General features: G+C 46.6%; 1 protein-coding gene across 2 annotated transcripts in view; it reads left to right on the forward strand.

The window, feature by feature from the left end:
- Positions 1-4,156, forward strand: part of RNF43 (ring finger protein 43) — a 333,549-nt gene extending 329,393 nt beyond the window's left edge. For both annotated transcript variants that reach the window (XM_069614840.1, XM_069614839.1), the window contains exon 10: positions 1,031-4,156. The gene's annotated coding sequence lies outside the window, so the exon portion shown is untranslated. The remainder of the gene's footprint in view (positions 1-1,030) is intronic.
- Positions 4,157-16,042: the final 11,886 nt, after the last annotated feature.

Consider the following 16,042-nt stretch of genomic DNA (forward strand, 5'->3'; position numbering starts at 1 on the left):
GACATACATCATTGGCCAGTCCACCAGGAGGATGCTTGTCGTGCATTTCCCAATTTAGAAGTTCCTGCTGACCAGGACAGACACGTTTCTAAATGTGTGTGCACCATGAGATGATGGTGCATATTTTGAAACACGGTCTTGCTTCAGCACGCTGCACATGAAGGGTGTAATCAACAGCACCTGCAACTGTGCTTACCCCTCACCCCCTCCATTTACCCATGGCTCCTGGTGTTGGTGTAGTGTGTTCACACCCCGCCGCCCAGACAGGCAGTGCTGATTATATTTGTAATTTGAAGTACGGGCTAACATTTCATTAAGCTTTCTACCACGAATATGAAAGCCTATACTCTCACTTTTGTATCTGATCAATATATTTAAAGGGGTTTAGTTGGCTTTGGCCACAAACAGTGACACTTGCCCAAGGTCACCAAATTAAACAAAAAATCTAATTAATGACCTTCTCGACACAAGGATTATCCTCCGATAATAAAATTCTGAAAATGAAAGCACTATTCCATTTTCAGAGTATATCTTTTTTTGGTTGGGTTGACACTCAGACCTGACCAACTAACTGTATCAAACGCCCTGAAGAAAACCTTAGGAATTAAGGTCGAAGCACGTGTTAGCCATCCAGTAAAAACAAAAAAAAATACACTGAAAATTGAGTAGTGCTTTCATTTTGAGAATATAATCTGAAGATAATCCTTTTAAAATAAGATGGGTGTGTGTCACAGGAGGTCGTTAATTCGATTTTCTGATTATATTTGTGCCGTTATTGTTGCTTGGCTTACAGACAACGGTCCTTCACTGGTTTATATTATGTATTTTCTTGTTTAATAGAAATGAAAAACAATAATCTTGCTTTCTCGCCTAAATTTCTGTGCCCATGCAGTTACCTCTTTTCCATTATTGGAACATGTTGCATGAAATCTAGTGTTTATTTCACATTTACAGAAATGCGATAAACTTATTATTTACATTTCTGATGGAGGACGGCTTTAGTGATTTTGTTTTTGTGTTTTCATTGCAGCAAGATCTTGGTTCTCGTCAGTGGATTGTTGACTTGCAGAATGAAGCACAGAAGAAGTCTAGTCATCTGTGTTGCTGCTCAGAGCGCTGGCATTCAGAGCTGAGGGGAAACCATTGTACAAGCCTTTAATCACCTTTCTTCCTATCTTTGGGCCCGTGTGGTACTCTGGATGTAGCGGAGTCTGTGGACACCCAGCCTGTCACACTGGTCTTCAATGACTCCAGCATCCTACAAAGCACTGGATTTCCCTGCTTCAGGGTTTCTGGATTACACTGGACTTTTTCTGCTGACTCTTGATTTCTAGGTAGCACTTAAAAATCGGTTCTGTTTTATTGTGGATCATTGTATCAAATATTTATTTGCATCCAATGGAAATGTGTAGGCCTTTGGGGTTTTCCCCATAGAGTAAATGTACACTGTGCAGCTATACCATTTCCTTGACGTGACCCATGCAGCGTGGGACCATTCATCTCCCACCATTACACTTGTTCAGGTTTTCCCTTTCACCTGAGATTATAACCTGCCAATGCACTACAGCAGGGTGCATCCTGCCAAGCCCCTACGATACACATGGCCTGTAAAAAAAAATGCACTCCAATAACTGTAGGTATCCCATTATCTAGAACAAATGCAGATGTTTTACACCTGTTCATTTTTCATTCCATTTTCACTGGAGTGTCAGGAAATCCTTCCAAATGGTGCTACAATGCATCGAATGTGGTTGTCTCAAAGGTTATAAAGAAGCAAAATGTTATTTTACAGATTATGTATGCGGGTATTGCCAATTGAAACCACTTCTCTGAAGTAGCAGGATAGCATTGGTGTTCTGGGTGATGTAGAACAACCATACCAAGAACACAAACACCTATGTGTGTAGCCCACTGTTGAGAATGGGGCAGTAATTTTGGCCTATTCCAAAGCTTGAAAACATTCCCATTGGTGATGGCATAAGATATAAACATACTGTTCCAACCCCCAGAAATGGGGAACTGCAGAGACCTATCTTTTTAACAAGAGCTGTGGAATAACTGCATACTGCTCCACTGCCGAGCCCGACCGTGAACCCTTCCGTCCAGGGGAAGAGTTGCTACAACATATTTTTCCCTGAATAAAAGGGGGGCACAACGGACCGTTTTACTCCTAGGACTGCCGTGCATCAACCCATTTCAGAGCATGAAGTGAACAGAGTATGGTCCTTAATTGAAGACCAGGGAGTATTGTGATGGATTTTTGCAATGCTTGAAGTGGGGAGAGCATCAAAGATCCGTCTGTGGATGGGGCATACAATAGGTAATGTTCGTGATGCTCTGTGGGCTGCAAAAAGGCCCTTCTGTTACACATAAGGTACCCATGGAATAACCAACCTGTTGAAAGTATGCTCTGGAATTAGTTCAGCCACCATATTTCGTCGTAAAATTAAGCTACCATTCTCTGTTCAGTTAATTATAGCTAATGACAATGACTAGCTAATGACACTGTTCTCCACCTGCTAAATTCAAGCTACACCGTGTTGGGATAAAGTGTTCGCATAAAGTGTTCTTCGTGTTAGGAATTGGAATTATTGGAATAAACACCCATTTATGGCAATTCCTACAGATTTCCAAATGGGAGAATTTTGGCAGGTCATCGGCGCCACAACATCCATTACTCCAGTATCTTAAAGGCAAGTTGAGTGATTTCACACATATATAACTTTGCCCATAACCAACACACTAGCAATTTAGTGCAGTGCTATACAACATTTTATGGTGTGATGACTGCCAACCTCCACTGGTTGGCTGAATTATAAACACCCTCTTATTTTTCTTTTGCCGAACCAGAATGAGGAGTCGTCTGCTGAACTGTCACTAAGCAAATATTACGTTCTATGAGGAACGAGAAATACTGTACATCTTTAACTTTAGACATCACTCATAGCATTTAAACATTTACAGTTCAAGACCTTCAAGTTAAACAAAACATGAAGGAATACTCAGCCTGTGACCGCTCTGCTGTTTATAGCGTGAAACGTAGCTCTGCCTAAGCATGTAAGAGCTATGTCATATTGGGCCAGCACGGCGGTCTACGCATGGCTGCCATATATATGTAACCTGTGATGAATTGGGTAATCCCCCTACAACTTTCAGCTTTCATTTAGCTATTCAGTGTGCATTCCGTGTAACCGGGTTGACCTCTCTAGTCTAATGGCTGCGCGATCTGTGTAACTTGAGCGATCGTGCAGTACAGTTATCTAGTGCCGAGATGAAGCATCACTTTTAAGCAATATGAACAACTAGTATTCAGGAAGGGTTTTGATTTAAGGTACTAAGTATGTCGCACCTCAGTGACGAGCTGATGCAGCTACCGTATGCACATATCCAGGGTTTGGAGTGTCCCACAAGGCTCCGACTAACAAATTGGTTAAATGTTACTCGTCGTCTCCCGACCAATGGCCGACCATAGTAAGTGCCCTTTAATGCCAATATGTCAAGCTGTAGCAGGTGTCCAGGATAGCTCGTTTTTCTAAATCTGTGCCTTACTGCTTTTAAATTTAGACTGTCCAAGGACTGGTTTCTCTGTCCGATTTTTGGCTGAGACCAAAGAATTAAGTATGCCTTACGTTGCCTTTGGAGGTTGCAGATGTTGGACCACCTTTCTCGAAGTGTCTTCCACTGCACCACACTAAAACCTTAACTCTCCACTTCCACCGTGCCAGCCTGCCACTGAAAACCTCCATAGTTCACTATTCCTCGTACACAACCATCCTCAACCTTACTTCTGTGTCCAAACACATAAGGAAAAAAGATGCCGCAGGCCTCTTGTCCGCCTCCTGCAGTGTGAACTGTGGTGCTCTTTCTGTCCATTCCACAGTAAGGCAGCTTTTTAATTTTTTTTATGTTGGGTACCTTTTTAGAAAAACAGTGAAAAAATTATGAAAAATATTTTATATCGCAAAATGTGCCTGTATTTTATATATATATATATATACGTTTTTTGGGGGGGGGATTTCACTTTGCTAAAAAATGTAAAATCTATTTATTTACTAATATATTGAATCCCTGTATCATGTGGTTTGTTTATAATGTGCCGGTGCCAAGGACTTTGGCTTATTCCAGTGCCACACAAATAAATTATTTTGAAATATAACCTGCTGGTATGTATTCATGTAATAAATGTAGCTTCCACCATAAAGCATGAAGGCAGTGAGCAACCATTCCTTTTAAGGATAAAGTCAAATAGCTTCCTTAACTTGTGTAAGCCAAGAAAACCAAATTTAAATCATTGCCGTCAACCAAGGGGAAAGGCTGTGTCCCAGTACATCTTGCAAGGAGGTAATTGAAGGTAAGCTCATTGGCCACTGAGATGACAGTAGCTTTGGGACTTGCTCACCTGTGGAAAGCCTGAATATTCTTTTCCAATTAAAAAATGATTATCCTATTTTTCCCAAGGCTAGACTCTGTTGCTGTGTATAGTCCCACACTAGTGTTTTGTCTGGTGTATTATAATGTGTTTATGAATCTTCGATTTGCATGTCAACAGGTGTGTTCCTGTAATAGGAACTGTTTGTCTGTAACCCACGATATTCCTTGCAGTTGATATCCTTCACAGGTTTATTTATTCCCCTGACATTGATTTTGATCATGAAGTGGAAAGGAAAATAAAATCACTATGAAGTTCCTTGATACAAGGATCCATCCATGTTGGATCAGGGCTGGCACCATGGAGGCAAGGCATTTTGAGAATGATTAATATTTTTGTAAATTTACTCTTCCTTGTTATTAGTGTGTCAAGCCCATGGTTAAAAGTTTTGCCTCCTTCCAACCACCAGTTCCCGTGGATAGCTAAACACTTGATTTGCAACCACTGTATTGCACGGGACCCCAAGAAACAAAAACTGTGCAATATTTAAACCTAAGACACTAAAAACAAGTAAGTTGCAACTCTCAGCAGCCTAAGTCATGGAGGCAGGCAGTTCAGATGCCTCTGGCTCACCTAAAACATGGTGCTGAGGTCAATGATGTGGACACTGTTATAGCGTAGGAGCTGCAAATGCTACTTCCAAGAGAGTGACACTAGAATGACTATCAAAGAAGGGACAGTGTTCAAGCCCGTTCAGTGTCCCACTTCTAAGGGTGCCCACAATACTCCCGAAAAGACGCGCCCCACACACCTCAACTCCTAAGAAGGGCCGCGAGAAAACCACATGGCAATGTGGTTCTTAGTATCAAACAAGGGGCAGATATGAGTCATGCATTGGTGCAAGAGGCCCTAAGAAAGCAGTTGACTAAACAAATGGGCACTGGAGACCAGGGCCCTAGACTCACTGTCCTGCATACTATGATCAGGACAGGAGGACAGTGTGTAAAATGCAAGGAATACTAAATACACCAAGGAACACCAAATACATCTACAAGCTTTCAAATTCCATAGTGAGTTTAGGTCCTTCATCACGGTCTATTTATGGATTGATTCTCCATCACTGTATGTTTATAGATGAGCCACGAGTAATCTTTTTATTGCCACCACCATCACTGTTGCATTGTCTTTTTTTAGGGTGTTTGTAATAATGTTACCCTGTGGGAGGAATCCTTGAGTTCTTGCCTCCTGAGTTTATCTTAATGAGTTCTAGCGTATTCCATTTTGCTCTTGTCAAGTGTGTTCAAACTGGAAATTCGAAGGTTGTATGCCACTTTTGTGGCGATCTTTCATCCCAATGCATGCATCCATTTCCTCTCCTGTTTCTCAGGGCTTCGGACCTTGATGCTGGTGCACCACACTTTTACATGCAGTGGTGATAATCAAGGAATCTGATTTGGTGTGAGCCCTGATAATAGTCGAGGATCAGAGGTTGCTGGTCAACATTTGTTCTCAAAGTGAGAATGAACGTCTTGCAGCAGTTGGGCTTGTTATGGTATTTGTTCACTATTTAATCTGTTCTATGATGGGAATTGTTTGAGTGATAATTTTCTTTTCATCAAAGGTGATGCTGCAAGATGTGGCAAATAACATATAGTAAAACTATAACATGGACTATTTGGATGAGGGGAGTTACCCCTTCCCCCATTTCACCCTCACACAGTGAATACCAGTCCAAGTACTATTCAGTGAACTAGAGGCTGAAACCCCAATTTAATTAAAAAGAATGTACAATGAGGACATTTATTTCTTAATGGAAACCTTTGATGAATAGAAAATTACCACTCAAATAATTCCCATCATGGAACAGATCACAAAACAGTGCACACATACCATAGTCAACCCAACTGATGAAAGACGTGCATTCTCACATTGAGAACAAATATTGCCCAGCAACCTCTGAACCTGTACTCATCAACAAAACGCTCAGGAGGCAAGAACTCAGCCATTCCTCCAAGAGGGTAAAATCATTTCAAACGCCCTAATAAAGACAATCTTAGCTTCAGCAGAAGCAGCTGCCAGGTAGTCGGCAACAGCAATAGTGTTGGTAGTAAAAACATTATTTGTGGCTCATAGTTGCAGGGTTCAGGCACAATCCAAAATCATTGACCTGCATATTTTGTTTTTTTTTTTGTATACAGTGAATTACAAAGTTAACTTCCATTTAAACAAAAATACAAGGAGAGGAGGAAGGAGAAGAACTGTAAAGAGAAAAGTGCCAAAAGAAGAGAAAAGGTGAGAAGGTGAGGGTGTAGACACAAATACCTGGACCAGTCGAATTTCAGTCCCAAAGCCCGTCTGGCAAAATATCAGTATTCCATTGTGTCCACTAAGTATAATTCCTGTTAGTTATGTACTCCCCTTAATTTACAAAGTAACAAACCATCCTACCGCCTGATAAAACCGTCCCAGACCACCTATAGAGGTAGGATTTCCATTACAAAATGTGCCAATGCAAAAATGTATTTGAAATAATTTCCGCCATAAACCTTTACCACCACTCATCAATGTCCAGCAATGGGGAGTTTACGATCAGGTCTCCCCTATTTCTAGATGGTCGTACATTCCAATAGCAGGTGTTTAAACTTTCTGTGAACTCTCTTCAGAATCTACAAGACGAGTCAATGGCCCAGTCTTGGCCTCTTGTGAAAAGAACTTCTTTGGTATGCAACATGTTCAGTCTGAATCTGAGGAATAGGTTCCTTTGTACCAGGCTTGGGAATTTTGCCAGGTATTTAGATACAACATTCAGTAACCTGCTGTTATTTTTGGCCAAACAACCCAGTTTAGAGGCTCCCCTCGATCTTTCCGTTTGATTCCAATCAGCACACCAAAGTTTCTGTTTTACCGTTCCCGGATTTAGTTCAAGCTGCAATTCACTTGAATCAACATCATTCAATGTTTATTTACAGCTTGCAAACCAAACAGTCAGTATCTCGTCAGTAGAGTAGCCAGATTTTTCTTTGAATATTTTGTATTGAGCTGAGCCATCTTCCATGATTATTTTCCTAAAAAGGCTTAGCGAGTTCCACATAACCCTCCCATACATGGAAAGGAGACCCAGCTCCCATCTTAATACTGTGATTGGTAGTGAGTTTGGAAGGCCCACAATCTTTTTTCCAAAACAGGCCTTCTAGCCCTTCCCATATCTCCCAAGAGATGGTGAGAGCGCTCTCTGCTCCATAGGTCAAAACAGGGATGGCCTTTTGTTTATAAAATTGAATGATTAGAAGCAATGAGAATCTTCCGTATCTGTTATGAATCTCTTGGCCTGTGCCATCAAACTCTTGGTTTTCCTTCTCAGTTCCATGGTCCAAGGGTAGTCTCTGTTGGCATTAATGTATGTTTCCTTAATAGGTCGAGTAAAGCAATTGGATGATAGTTATGAGGTTCCAGACGCTCCCATTCTTAAAGATTGGGACCAAAAGGGCACACTTCCAGCTAGGCGGAATCTTTGCAACCTTCAGGATATGTTTAAATCAAATATGACAGAAGTCTGCCCAATGTTCAGGGTCGTCTTTTAACATGTGGTTTGAGAGGCCATCAGGTCCGGCTGCTCGCGAGCTACTTGCATTTTTAAACAGAACAAGTAGTTCCTCTCTCTCCATTTCTAGATTACATGTTTTAAGCCTGGCTTTGTCCCCTGTTGTCTTTGGAGTGCCTGGGGTGCTGTACAGATGAGCATAATATCTCACCCAAACGTTCTCTGGTATGGGGTACCCTAGTAGTGCTTCAGTCCAGATTGTTTAATATTTCCCAGACATTTCTAGATTTCTTCCCCAGCACCACATGCAGCAGGAGTTCCCCATCGTTCTGCATTAGGATAGATTTGTGAGATTTCAGCCAGTTTCGAAAGTTGTTTTCATCTCCTTATGGTTTCTGCTTTTGTCCGTTTTGGAAGTTCCCTCAAGACTTTTAGGCCTTTGCTTAATTTGCTTCTTTATTCTACTATTTTTGCTTCATAGCTGTGCATCCGCTGAAAGTGTTTTTTTTTTTCTCTCTGCAGTCGATCTCTTCTCCATATTGTCGGTGAGCATTGCTGTATAGTCCATCTCTCTACTTTGATGGATTTGGCAAGAATTCAACTCCGTCTCGTACATCCTTGCGACCGATCCGCAGCCTGTTTCTTCCTGGTTCCACCTCAATCCTGCCAATATTTACCCCTCAGTTTTTCTATCCGGGTTTTGTTCCATCTTATTTCAACCATGTCATGGTCACTTGTCTAAGATGTTCAGAGACGAAACAGTAGACTAAAGTGGCCTATTGAGTACCCCGTCTCCATGTTGCTGCCCCGGGAATCTCGCCTGGAGTATATCCGTTCAACATGTGGATTTCTCTTTCTTCCATGGCCTGCATCCAGGCGATTGTCCTGCTCTTCTTGGATTTGCAAGGGTCTTGGTCGGGAGCAATGTCTCTGCTTTCATACTCTAATCAATCAATATTCTGATCTCCACATAACTACTCTCAAGTTGCTATAAGTTGTTTCCCCATGATCTATCAGTTTAGTCACTTGATCGATCAGATTTGACATTTCCTTTTCTGCCGGGTTCCAGTAGATATTGATAAGTAATAGCCATTTGCCAGGATTTGGTTACACGCGATATTAGAGGGGATATGTAGGCTGATGCAATCCATTTTTTGTTCCGTGTGGAATTCCACCACTGTTATGTCCCAGGACGAGATGATGTCGGATTTGGTACATGGTGTAAATTATAAGTTACTCACCGTACTGACTTAAAGTACTCTTAGTCCATCATCCCCTTTCCTCCATACTGTATGGGGCGTCCCTTCCATGGGACGGGAGACGGAAGCTTTTTCACCAGAAAAAAAACCTTCTTCCCCCATTAAATTTAGAGGCACGCGGGGTGCGGCCCAGGGAGCATGCGCTGCCATGACTCCGCCCACCGGTGCCACACCTCAGTCCCGATTGACGCATCGACAACAGATTTAACATTGCCTAATGGCACCAGTATTATTAGGGTGGAGGTTGGTGGGACGTATGGAGGAAAAGGGACTATGGACTAAGAGTATGTTAGTCACTACGGTGAGTAACTTCTAATTACTCTTACGTCCCCTTTTCTCCATACTGTATGGGTGATTACAACTGATTGTAGCCCCACGGTGGAGAGGAGACACTCCTTAAGCAAATAGGTTCCTGAGAACCGCCTTCCCGAAAGCCGCATTAGATCTGGAGCCAGCATCCAAACAGTAATGCTTGCAGAGAGTTGAGGGATAGGCCCAAGTGGCCACCCTGCTTATGACTTGCCAGGGTATATCGCGCTGGAATGCGATGGCCTTTGCCTTGTCCCTGACTGCGTGGGCATGCATGTTGGCCGGGAGTGGCTTGTGCTGGCCCTCGTACGCTTCCTTGATGGCAGAGACCATCCAGCGGGATATGGAAGCCCCGGAGGCCTGATAGCCTGGCCTTGAGCCGCCGAAAGTGACAAACGGAGCGTCCGACTTGCAGAAGCCCTTGGTCCTGTCCAAGTAGAAGTTCAGGGCACGCCGCACATCCAGGCAGTGCAGCAATCTTTGTGCTTCGTCATTGGGATCAGGAAAGAACGTCGGAAGGACTATTTCCTCGTTCAAGTGAAATGCAGATGGAACCTTGGGCAGAAATGCTGGTGCGTCCGCATGACTAGCTTGTCCCTGTGAAAGGTGGTATATGGTTCAGGGGCGACCAGCATCTGAATCTCGCTGACTCTGCGAGCTGAGGTAAGACCGACTAGTAAGACCGTCTTGATGGTGACCAGCCTGATGTCCACGGATGCCATTGGCTCGAAGGGTTTGTGCGCCAGGGCGCCCAAGACTATATTCAGGTCCCACATTGAGTGCAGTCTCTTGACAGGCGGGTAGAGCCTCAGGAGACCGGTCAGGTGTTTCTTGACGATAGGGTTGGAAGAGGAAAAAACACCTTCCTCTGATTTCCTGTAAGGCCGAATTACGGCAAGGTATGTACGGCAGGTGTCGACATGTACGCCCGAATGAGCGAGGTGTGTCGAAAAGGAGAGCACGTTGTCCAGATTGGTGGCTTTGCTCCTGGTGCCCTATATGATCTCCAGATTGGCCTGTGAGAGACCAAGGTGCCGAAGCGTTACCTGCTCAGGTACCACGCCGTGAGGGCTAGTTTCCTACCCCCCTGCTGCACCAGAAAATGCGCTGGGCCTGTCGGGAGGTTTATCGGGGGCACCTCTGAGTGGCTGAGAAGCTCCGAAAACCATGGTCTGGCCGGCCACCATGGAGCAATCAGAATGATGAGGAGTCGGGACGACTTGGAAATTACTCTATGGATCAGGGGAGTGGGCCGAAAAGGCGTAGGCCCTCATTCCGGTCCACCGGAGGTGAAATGCGTGGCCCAGAGAGCTGGGGCTCTGACCCTGCCAGGATGCGAACTGGGGACATTTCTTGTTGTGCCAGGTGGCAAAGAGATCCACCTGGGGATGACCCCACTTGTTGAAGATCTCCTGAATAACGAGGTCGTTTAGCTGCCACTCGTAATTGTCCACTCCCAGCCTGCTGAGCCTGTTCCGCCTCCAAGTTGGATTCCCCCGGGAGGTGGACTGCCGAGAGGAACATTTTGTTTTCCAGGGCCCATTCCCACATGCTGATCGCCAGTCTGCATAGAGGAGGGGATCTGGTGCCTCCCTGCTTGTTGATGTAGTACATGCTGGTCAAATTGTCTGTCTGGATGAGGACAACCTTACCCCTGAGAAGTGGTAGGAATGCTCTGAGCGCTAGCGATATGCGTTCAGCTCCAACCAATTGATGTGGTATTCCTGCTCCTGTCGAGTCCAGGTGCCTTGGACCAAGAGATCGTCCAGGGTGGCTCCCCAGCCCTCGAGTGAGGAGTCTGTGGTGATGGAGGCCTGCGGAGAGGGCGTCTGGAAGGGCTTGCTTGTTCGTAGGTTGCAGTCCCTGAACCACCAAGTTAGGTCCGGGTGCAGAGATGTAGGAACGGAGATCCTCTCGGATTGCGAGCCCCGCTCCTGACTCCATGAGGCCACGAAGTGCAGCTGAATCCTTATGATCCTTAGTCTTGTGTGCAGCACGGCTAACAGGACCGCCGCTAATAGACCCAGGAGATGTTGGTACCACCATGCTGAGCTCACCTCGGTGCTGAGGAAGCGGGCGGTGGCCCTCTTGATGGCCGAGATCTTGTCTTCCGATGGCAAGACCCTCTCGGAGCACGTGTCCCAAATGAGACCCGGGAATGTCAGTCTGCGTCAGGAGCAGCTGTGACTTCCTGAGGTTGAGCGACAAGCCCATGTTGTGCCGTTTGTTCATAAGGGCATGGGAAGAGTGGTGAATCACTTCCGGAGAAGATGCCCTGACGAGCCAGTCGTCGAGGTATGGGTAGATGTGGAGGCCCTGCGCTCTGCGGATAGCTGCCACAGCGTTCATGAGTCTGGTAAAGACCCTGGGGGCGGAGTTGAGGCCAAACGGGAGGACTTTGTATTAGAAATGGTAGCCCATGATCCTGAACCGTAGGAAAGAACAATGGGGCTGCCAAATCGGGAAGTGTAGGTACGCGTCCTTCAGGTCCAGGGAGCACATCCAGTCTCCCTTGTCCAATGTCTCTGTTATAAAAGCTGGCATAACCATCTTGAATTTTTGCAGGGGTAAGGAGAGGTTGAGGGTAGAAAGGTCCAGCACAAATCTCGGGCCCGCCTGCTTCTTCTTCTGAATGGCGAAAATCCTGGAGTGGAAGCCAAAGCCTCGCTGGGAGGCTGGAACTTCCTCGACTGCCTGGCTCTCTTCGAGCGACCGGATCTCCACCAAAAGAGTTATTGTCCCAACCTGTGGGAGTGGAGTGGAGGCTGGGATGGGTAGGCAGTACCCCGTGGATACTACGGAGAGGATCCAGGGTCAGTGAAATTCTGGCACCAGAAATGTGCATGGAGAGCAAGCCTGCCCTCCACCGGAGACATGTGGACCCGAAGGGGCGTGTCATGCCTTCTTTCCCTCTGAGGCTGAGGAGGGGGACTGGAAAAAGCCCTTACTCTTCCCCCCCCCCCCTTTGTTGTTGGCTCTGAGACGGCAAGCAGGCCGGCTGCCTGGATCTGCTTTCCTGGAAGCCACGGAACCCTCCATATGTACAACCCTTCTCTGAGCGTGGGGTGTAGGATTTGGGCATGGTCTTTGTAAGAATGGACAAGTACTTTGCTGTTTGTGATCTGTTCTTTTTGTCCAGCTCTTCGTCCGTCAAGGATTGGAAGAGGTCCCCCTCCCCGCGAACAGTAGATCTAGAATGCGCTCCTGAACGTCCGGGTTGAATTTAGTCACCCGCAGCCAGGCTGTGCGCCTCATGTCCGTGGCAATGCTGATGGCATGGCCTGAGGAATCGATATGCACCAATGCGGATTCCATGAGGTAATGCGCCACAAGCTTGGCCTCGGCTAACCCCGCCTTGAAATCGTGATTGGCATTGGGTGGGGAGTTCAGGGAGGAAGTCCGCAATTTCCCGCCATAACCGTTGGTTGGGGTGTGGTGCCGGAGGGCAGAGTCAGGGCAGCGCATGCTCGCTGGTTCGCACCCCCCCACCCCCTGCACCTCTAAATTTATAGGAGAACAAGGTTTTTTCTGGTAAAAAGGTTGTTTCCTGTCCCTTGGAAGGGACGCCCCATACAGTATGGAGGAAAGGGGACGGGACGTAAGAGTACAGAAGAAGGTTATTTTGATTTAGTATTAGTCCATCTTCTATACTTAGAATACGTTCCAGCATAAGGACATTACAACTAGTCTTGCTATTTCCTTTTTTTGTCATGACCCTGACTGGTTACACTTGCATTCTTGGCGCTTTGACTATTATAGTCTATTCCACGACCAGCCGATTGTGTAGTTGTTACAATCCTGTGATTGTCTTCCATCTCATCCCATTTATGGCCCACTTGTCTGTGTTTCTCTTCAAATGGATGCTTATGGTAATTTTGATATATTTTTTGACCGCCCTGGCTCTCCTCTCTGCAAGGGGTCAGAATATGGGGCTTTTGGCCAAATCCTGGGCAGAATTTACCGGATGTGGCAGGGCACTTTCATTCTCCATGCTCGAACATCGTTCTTCACGGTCGAATTTAGATCACTGTGGTCGTCTTCATATACAGATAGTTCATCAGGTCCTGCTCTTGGTCAGAGGCTAGAGCAGAAAGATCTGTTGTGTCTTGCTTCTCATTACCCAATTGCTGGCCAACGGCAGATGAACATTCTTTATTTGTTAGATCTAATTTTGGATGATCATCTGCTGATCGGCCCTTGTTCGATGAGACCCTTTCGTCCAATCTTAAGTTTAAGAAACTCCTGGAGCTGTTTGATTTGGCTCTATTTGGCATTCTTTCATTCTTAGTTTTTTCCTTTGAGCGGATTTTGGTTTCAGTGGTACATTAGCTTTAGGCTTAGACCCACAAATTGAAAAAGTATGGACCTTCAAAACCTGGGCGTACTCCTGTGTTTGTCGTAACTCCTCTTCCGCTTCATGCTACATCCTGTGTCCGATCCCCACATGCTCTGCCTCTGGTGCCTTGGCCCGGACCACGGCTGGGACTGCTGTTCTGCTTGCGATGCATTGACCCCCATGCTCACAGAAGAATCGCTTAGCCTGGTGGAGGGAGGTGTTTCGAAAGATCACCACCAGAAGAAATTAAGGCATACATGAGGAGGAAGACCAGGCCCTGTTCTCCTGTGCACCCCGCAAGAGTGACTCCTTCCTGGGAGTGCCCGAGTGGGAGTGGCCTTCCAGATCCCAAGACCAGCAAAGGGACTGAGGCTCTGAGAGCTACCAGCCAACATGCTGAAGGGGTCACAAGATTCTCCCTGCCCACTGCTGAGGGGCCGCAGGGCTCTAGTACCAGGGTTCTCCTCAAGGGTCTCTGCTCTATCACCGGGCTCACACCCGAGGGGTATATGCAGCAGTTGCACTACCGGCATCATGGCCGAGGGCACTCCGCCTCTGAGGTATATACCTGAGGTGCAGGTAAGATCCAGGACTTTGCTTTTAAGCATGCCGGCGGAGATGGGGCCCAGCTCTTCAGGCATCACGCAGCAGGCATGTGGCGTGGGACATGATACAATGGCTGCCAGGCCAGGCAAAATGGCAGCTCAACAGGAGCCTCCTCCTTCTGGAGAGCAGGCATGGGAACGCACGTCTAGATGGGACTGGACAAGGCCAGTTCTCCAGCATGGGGTCTGGCATTGATTCACATGCTCATGAATATTCCCCTTCGTCAGGCTGCAAATCCTCAGTAAAAGGAAAAACAGGTTCACTTTCACTTACAAACTGTATTCCTCCCATTAACCAATCGCTGTCCTCCGAGTCATACTGATCGCATCTAATGACCGTCCTCTCCTTAAGCCCCTCCTCTGACAGCCATCTTCAGAATTTTACCGCACACTTCTCGAGGGAGTTCTCGAGTTTGCGCTGCAAGCTACTTTTATGTGTTTTTGTGTTTTTGCAAGGAAAGGGGTTCTATTTGTGTCCAAAAAAGCCTGTGTGCTATTCTCTCCATCTGCTGACAGCAGGGATCCATTGTCGGTGAAGTTCAGTGCCCCTCAAGGTCGAAGATCGTCAAAGTTTCCAGAAGGCCGGATCTACGTGATTTTTCTGTCGCGGAAAAGTCTGTGACGTAAATACACCCCCACCCACAACATACCCCGACCACCCTACTTACCTTTCCTACCCTTCGCCTTGAAGTCAGCCCCCAGAGTGTTCACGAAGTGCCTGGCACCGGTGGCGGCCCATCTGTATCTACGGGGATACACGCATACCCGTACCTCAACGACTGGCTCATCCAGGCCTGCTTGCGAGAGTTGGCCGTCGAACAAACGGAGGCGGCTGTCAAGCTGCTGACAGATCTAGGATTCTCCATCAATTATCTAAAGTCCTGCTGGACACCATCGCAGAATTCTCTGCACGCGATCCCCGGTGCTCTCCATAGAAGCACAGGACTTGGGGCGTTGGGCCATCGAACAAGACATGTTCCTTGTCCCCTTTCACCTAGTGGGAGCCAAGAACACCATTGCGGACTCCCTCAGCAGGGATTTGCGCTCCTGATACAAGTGGAAACTTCAGCAGGACCAGGTGGACTGCATCTCTGCCAAATGGGGCAGGCTCCAGATCGATCTGTTTGCGACAGCGGTAAAATTCCAATTGCCAGTTGTTCACCAGCAGATTCCACCAATCGAGGAGCCTGGGGGATGCGTTCTTCCCGTGCGAAGGGATGTTTCTGCACGCGTTTTCTCTGTTGCCTTTCCTATTGCGAGTCATCAGCACACTCAGTGCAGGAATGATACTCATCGCCCCAGTGTGGCTGAGGCAGATTTGGTACCTGGATGTTCTCAGCTTGTCAGCGGTGCCTCCGGTGAAGCTACCAGTGGTTCCAGATCTTCTCACCAAAGGAGGTTGTGCAATCCTGCATCACGACCCAGGATCGCTCAACCTGAGGACTTGGTTCCTGCAGCCCTAGAGTTTGGAGGATATGAGTTGCCTGCGGACTGCAGGGAGGTCCTTGCCAGGGCATCGGTAACTCTGAAGTCCTTCGGTCACAAGTGGACACATTTGTGGTGCCGGTTGTAGACGATTTCCCCTCCGAGGGTCACAGCCCCAAAGAATCTTCCGTACTTGCT

Source organism: Ambystoma mexicanum, chromosome 9 (assembly GCF_040938575.1).
Source record: "Ambystoma mexicanum isolate Mex_15411 chromosome 9, UKY_AmexF1_1, whole genome shotgun sequence".
Classification (NCBI taxonomy): Eukaryota; Metazoa; Chordata; class Amphibia; order Caudata; family Ambystomatidae; genus Ambystoma; species Ambystoma mexicanum.